Consider the following 6842-nt stretch of genomic DNA (forward strand, 5'->3'; position numbering starts at 1 on the left):
GGAGGGCAGAATGAATGAAGGGAAGGCTGGAGGGCAGAATGAATAAAGGGAAGGCTGGAGGGCAGAATGAATGAAGGGAAGGCTGGAGGGCAGAATGAATGAAGGGAAGGCTGGAGGGCAGAATGAATGAAGGGAAGGCTGGAGGGCAGAATAAATAAAGGGAAGGCTGGAGGGCAGAATGAATGAAGAGACCGGCATAAAACTTTACTGAGGCTTCTCTATGGAGGAGTCGGGCTACAATCCAGCTAACATAGTAATACCCCAGGTAGATACAAGGGGCAGGTGTAGTTGTGTTACAATCCAATGCTCAGAAACCCTTTGGGCATTTTTCCTGACATTCTCCCTATCGGTCCCGTATTTTGGCCTTTGCTGGAGAGATAAGATCGCTGAGTTTTTCCTTTTGGTCCAAATATTCCATTAGGTGTCATTAGATGCAAACTAAAGTCCAAGATCTACCCCTCCCCCTTCTTCCTGCCCAGATACCCCCAGATCAGTTCCAGCAGCCATGGATGAATGGTTTGGTTGGTTTTCCCAGCTTTTGGTCTAATGGCTCCCTGGATACATAAGGAAAGCCAGGTTGGCCTGGAGGTTCCCATTATTGTTGAACACTTCTGGGATTGGTAGCATAAAGCTGGAATAAAGCATTACTATTGGATAAAGGGTATAATAAGGATGGGTACAGCCCCTGCCGGGGTATTTTATTCTGTCTGTGCCCAGATGTGGAGGTCACATGATTCACTTGGTATTCCGATGTTTTTGATGCAGATGACCCAGTAATTAGTTTCCAGTAATTATTTTACATTTAATTGGTTTCCTATCTGCAATCTATGTGGCCCTGCAATGGGGGTCATTTTAACCCCAACTTTTACCAACTGGGCCCAACAGAGGTCAATTCTTCATTATTAGAGACCTGACCAGTAAGGATTTATGGCCGAGTACTGATTATACATCGGAAATATTTGGGAATGTGAATGAGGGAGGATGATGGGAGTATTGATGACGTGTAATTTGTTTCATTCTAGTCTATGGATCTAATACTCTCAGTAGCATTGCTTGGATTGGCCTCCGTTTGAGGGCCATCGGGTGATGGAACGCCCCTGAGGACCACCAGCTGAAGGGGACATTTTCATGACAAACACTTTCATTAGGTATAATTGTGTTTGTAGGGTTACAGTGAATGTTCAGTGGGAATCCAGCTATACACAAGGATACATTGAGTGAAAGAGAAGAGCGGTGAATAGAGAAGAGCAGTGAACCACATTTGGGCAGATTTTACAATTGACCCAAATCTGAATGTTGGGGAACGCCGAGGATTATCAGAAGCTCATGGTGAGCCAAGTTCCGGCAATGACTGATTATTGTACATTAGATGCGTACACAATATTTTCTTCTGCTGTTTACCCCCCTCCCTTGCAATGGTATTTATAAATTCTTCCATTCCATTTATGCCGAGGCATTGGATATGTTTCATGAATGGAATGCTGGTACCATCAATGTGGTCAAAGTCTTATTGGGATGCATTGAGATGAAATGTTTCCATTTCATGGAGAAAATGCTGTACCCAGCCCCCTCCAGTGCTCCCCCATAACCAGAAGTCTTGTTAATTCTTCTGAATGGTCAGATCAGAGTTCTGATTGGCTGACACTTCCTATAGCAGAAATGACATGAAGAAATAAGCTTTGATCATATGGCCGGCACCGGTAGGAGCCAGAGGCAGCGTTTTCTCCAGGAATTGAAATGATTTTAGCTGTCTTGTACATCTCACACCTGCAGGCAAACTTAAAGAAAGCAAACCTCAAATGCACTTTGTCAGCAGCTGACGGCTAACACACCAGGAAGCACCCCAACCAAATTCTAAATATCTTCTTAATAAATGTTTCCTCTCCCTGGGGACGCGCACCCAGCCACCCGTAACTGCAAAACCCCAAAAACCATTCACCCTCCAGCTTATGAAGCAAATTCCAGCCCCTCTAGCTGTCAAAGAACATTAAGTCCCAGCATGCCTTGTACAACCTGTGCAGACCAGGACTGTCCACCTGGCCGGGGCTAGAGTGCCCATTACTACACCATAGATTTTACCACCGCAGCTGCCCCCCGATTGAAGCTGTACCTTGACGGGGTCGGCCTGTAAGCTGGCGTTGGAGCTTCGCCTTTTTCCCCCATACACTCCTGAGCTGGCTCTCTTCGGTTCTCTGACACGACTACTTCCTCTTTGCTGAAGCAGCAGACGAGGAAGCAAGAAAAAAAAGAGCGTAAAACAAAAGGCTGTCAGAATGAGAAGCTCTTCCATTTCCAGTGCATCCGTTTAAAGAGGACCTGTCCCCTAGGTGTTCAACCCATTCCATGCTAATACCTTTGTTTAGAGGACTTTATCATCAGTTTTCTCTTCCCTTGGCTGGCCTATGGACATGTGACTATATAGAGTAGACTCATTTTGTCATCCGCTGTTCTCTCCTGAACTACGGCACCATCTTCATTCAGGCATCATCCAGGGTCACCATATACTTAATGGAGTGAAAGGTCCCTGTAAGGGAGGTCCAATATCAAGTGGAGAAGCTGAATGGATTTGATTTTAAAAAAGGTTTATTAATAACTTTTCTTGTATAAGATATCATTGTGTGTTTTGACTTTCCTTCAAACATTCACATACTGCCATTAAAACAAATGGACCTGCAAGATTCCCACCAGGGAATGTTTGAGGGAATGCCAGATTCCCTGTATGTGTTGCATGCTTTGCATTCTGCACTTTACAGTGGTTGCCCTTTGCGGAGTCTTCCAACAAAGTAATCCATAATATGGGACGACCCACTAAAACCCATGCACCCCCTGTGTGGCTGATATTGGATCTCAGCAGCTGGTAAGAAGAGCAGTGGAGTGACTGCAGTATGAGCATTGGCTCCCTCTAGTGGCAGCTATTTAAATCTCCACTTCATAGAAAAATATTTCTGTAATAACCGCAATCTTAAAATACACAAAACTTCTGAGTAAGATTAATCATTTATTGATCGGAGCTAATCTTTACAGCTAAATAATAATTGAAAGGTCAGTGATACTTCCGGTTATGCCCATTTTGCTGTTTTGAATAAAAGTGCAGAGTATTGATCTGAGAGTTTGGACTGTATGCTTAGCTTAGAAGCCCAGCATTGGACTCTGGACCCCATGGGTGCCCCTCTGTCCCTCTGCCCCACCAGCTTTGTGTGATATTTGTTAACTTACCTTGGCTATAATTATTAGGATTGGTAACATACCTGGTCCCCTTCCTCCTTTGTTCTCTTTTCTGTGCAGGGCTGTCCCCAATAATGGAGAAAGAGAACTAAAGTCTCAGCACAACTCACTGGGAGCAGAGGGCACTGCACTGACACCCAGTGATTGGATAGGCTGCATTCTTCTAGTGATTGGATAGGCTGCATTCTCAGTGATGTCACCGGTCTCTAGATGCTCCATCCAGTTCATATGGTGTGGGGGTGGGGGAGGGCACAATATGATGTTACTGCACTCTAGAACCCAGCAGAGAGTTAATCGGAGGGCAGTCTCAGTGCGCCTGGCTAATAAAAGCCCATTATTTGCACTGAGTAATCTGGTTTGGCAAGTAGCCCAAGGCGTTTACCAGGCTAAATACAGCATTGTCCTCGGAATATACCCTTTGGGTCACGGGCTGCTGGCAATGCCTCAAAACAGACTGTCCCTGTCTGCCTCTCCATCCAAATTCCCAAATCTGCGAGACCCTCGCTGGGCAAAAGACCCTCCATCATCCATCAAAACAGGAATTCATTAGTAACCCATCCACAAGCTCGGGGTAAATAACGAGCCTTCAATCATTCTAAATGGGAATTTCAGAGGAATGATGGAGTGTGTGTGATAATTGTACCATAGATATAAAATATATATACAAACATACAAGGTGACCCCAGAATATGTGGAGTTTAATGTTTATTTTATCTAGGGGTCTATAATAGTCAGTAATAGTCAGTTAGTGCAGTTTGCAATCTTGCTGAATGACTGCTGCAGGAAAACCAATTACAGATAAGTTACGCTGGGAGTGTATTGGGTGAGTTGGCTTTGGTCAGCCTTAAACCCATTTTTGTTGAACGGAGCCGTCTAGAGATTTAAATCGGGCAAGAAGGTAACCCGGACAGCAGTGCTGGATTTATACTTCCCTAGGTCAGATACTTTGTGCCAAAACACACAGCACACGGCACAAAAAATAAATAAGACTTACAAGATTATATCCAAAGCAAGATCAATATTACAACCACAAATTAAGTCTGCAAAGCCACCAGAACTACAATACTGACACAGAAACAGAATGTCCTGCAGATACAATCAGTACAGTACTGACACACCACAAACATGTCCGGAGCAATGCAATCAGTACCAAACTGACACACCAGAAACATGTTCAGAGCAATGCAATCAGTACCAAACTGACACACCAGAAACATGTTCAGAGCAATGCAATCAGTACCAAATGGACACACCAGAAACATGTCCGGAGCAACGCAATCAGTACAGTACTGACACACCAGAAACATGTCCGGAGCAACACAATCAGTACCAAACTGACACACCAGAAACATGTCCGGAGCAACACAATCAGTACCAAACTGACACACCAGAAACATGTCCGGAGCAACACAATCAGTACAGTACTGACACACCAGAAACATGTCAAAGTTTATCATTGATACACCAGAATTGTAACCACAAGTATATATAGAACAATACTAACACACCAGAAACATGTCTGTAGTAACACAATCAGTATTATACTGGCACACCAGAAACATATCCGCAGAGAACATTAGCCTGCTCATCTAACATTGCTCTCTTTGCTGATCAACTTTCTGCAAATCAGGAACAATGCTGTTATCAGGATCATGGCAGCACTTCTAGCCTGCTGGGAGAGCAATGAAAGATGTTGCAGTTATTTGTTTTTTGGTTTATGAGTCTGGAAATAAATAAGCAGGTAGTGCTGGGTTTGGTGGCCTAGAATGTAAAGTGATGCCCTCGCTGGTGTCTTGGTAGTTGGTGCGGTGACCTGGGCAGCTCAGCTTGAAATCCGGCCCTGCTGGACATCCTGGGCTCATTGTTTGCTATGAAGCCGCTTCCAATCCCAGATCCCCATCTAACGGCAGCCAGTTACAGATCAACGTGTTACAATGTCATGGTGGAGGATAAAGTTCTGCAGAAAGTCTGATGTACTGATCCTTTAATTGCCCCCCTGGTAATGAGCGGTGGTAACAATACTCTGTGTGTATCCAATACATAATTATAGCATTACTATCCTGTGTGCCCTGATCTTGTACTCTCATCATTGGATATATTCATATATAATCAGAGCTGACCCCTCACACATAGGTATCTGACATATATTCCCCACACATGCCAAGGGCCCCCGGTGCCAAGCTGGTAAATTCAGCTTCATACACCACACATAATAGTTTTATCATATATAGTTTACCATTGAATGCCAAAATGAATACAGTGCGGTGATCAGCTTGAAAATTACAGATTGTCCCAAATGCAGCTCCCACGACTGGCAGAGGGTCAGACAGTGCAGATGTGTCTTTGTGAGTTTGGGTGCAGAATGAATGCACAGTGATGTACTTCAATTTCTCAGTGACATCAGAGCATATAGAAAGTGCAACTCTCCCCTGACAGAGGCTCTAACACTTCCCTATAGGGCCTGATTTATCAAACTTGAGAACATAGACTTTCATGGGGGAACCTGGGTGATACAGCAAACCTGGATTTTGTTTATTTTAAATACTTACCTAATATTTGGCAAATGTTTTCAATCCTTGACCAGATATATTTCAGGTTGGCTGGATCACCCAGGTTCTCCCATGATAGTCTATCTTCTCGATCCATACGGTCTAATAAAATCCCTGCGTATGTGAATACATGGGGGGATTCCGCCTAGAGACTTCTATTACTGTATGGTATAAAGTTTGGTGTAGCAGTATAAAGTGCTGGATGGGATTCATTATAACAGTGTAATGTAACAATATAAAATGTGATACAAGTGTTTCCAAATAGGAAGCCACATACAAAGCAGAGATGGGCTCTGTGAAGCTGGGGGTGCAGGGGGGAGGGGAACAGACAACCCTCAGCTCCCACTGACTCCCACACAGACAACTAATAATTCTGTGTGTCTATTTTTGGAAATTTCCTAATTTATCTTCCCAGGAAGAGACACAAAACTCTTACCATTATGTAGAGATCTTAGCAGTTCTGGAAGTCAGAAGCTTGGAAACTTTTACCATTCAACGCGGAGATCTCCTTTAACATAGGATGACCTACATTAGGGCTTTTTTGGCACCCTTTGGCTTTAATAATAGGATGGCGTCGCTGGGCCATGGCACCAGAATGGGTACTCTAAGCTGGGAGTGCAGAATTTAGATAAGCAGTAACTCGTACAATAAATAAACATGACTTACCTGGAGCCTGGCCACAGAGCTGACGCTCTAAACTGTTGCCCTCCAAAATGTTGCGTCCGTGAATTGTATGAAAGGACTTCTGTGTAACCCCCCTGAACTTCACAGAACGGTCTTTCTTCCTCCTTTTCAATATCCCAGCCTTGTGCAGAGGGTCTCCCCAGCAGAGCTTACAATCTATTCCAGCACTAACCTCCAGCAGATCTCCAGCCCAGCAATGGGGTTATTTTGCAATCAGTGATGTTGTTGTTTCTCAGTTCCTGCTTCTCCTCCTCCTCTTTCAGCTACTGGAATTAACCTTTTCAATGAAAAGAATTAGACAAAAAAGCAGCTTTTTTCTGCCTCCTGATTGGTCATTTGTCAGCTGAGCTCGCCATCTAGTGGATGCAATGTGTAAGGCCAGTC

The 6842-nt window shown here is 44.1% G+C and overlaps 1 protein-coding gene across 1 annotated transcript in view; it reads right to left on the bottom strand.

The window, feature by feature from the left end:
- Positions 1-6624, bottom strand: part of ARAP1 (ArfGAP with RhoGAP domain, ankyrin repeat and PH domain 1) — a gene marked incomplete in the record, with an annotated part of 83478 nt that extends 76854 nt beyond the window's left edge. Inside the window, 1 exon segment of the mRNA XM_072398579.1 lies at positions 6441-6624.
- Positions 6625-6842: the final 218 nt, after the last annotated feature.

Source organism: Pyxicephalus adspersus, chromosome 1 (genome assembly GCF_032062135.1).
Source record: "Pyxicephalus adspersus chromosome 1, UCB_Pads_2.0, whole genome shotgun sequence".
Classification (NCBI taxonomy): domain Eukaryota; kingdom Metazoa; phylum Chordata; class Amphibia; order Anura; family Pyxicephalidae; genus Pyxicephalus; species Pyxicephalus adspersus.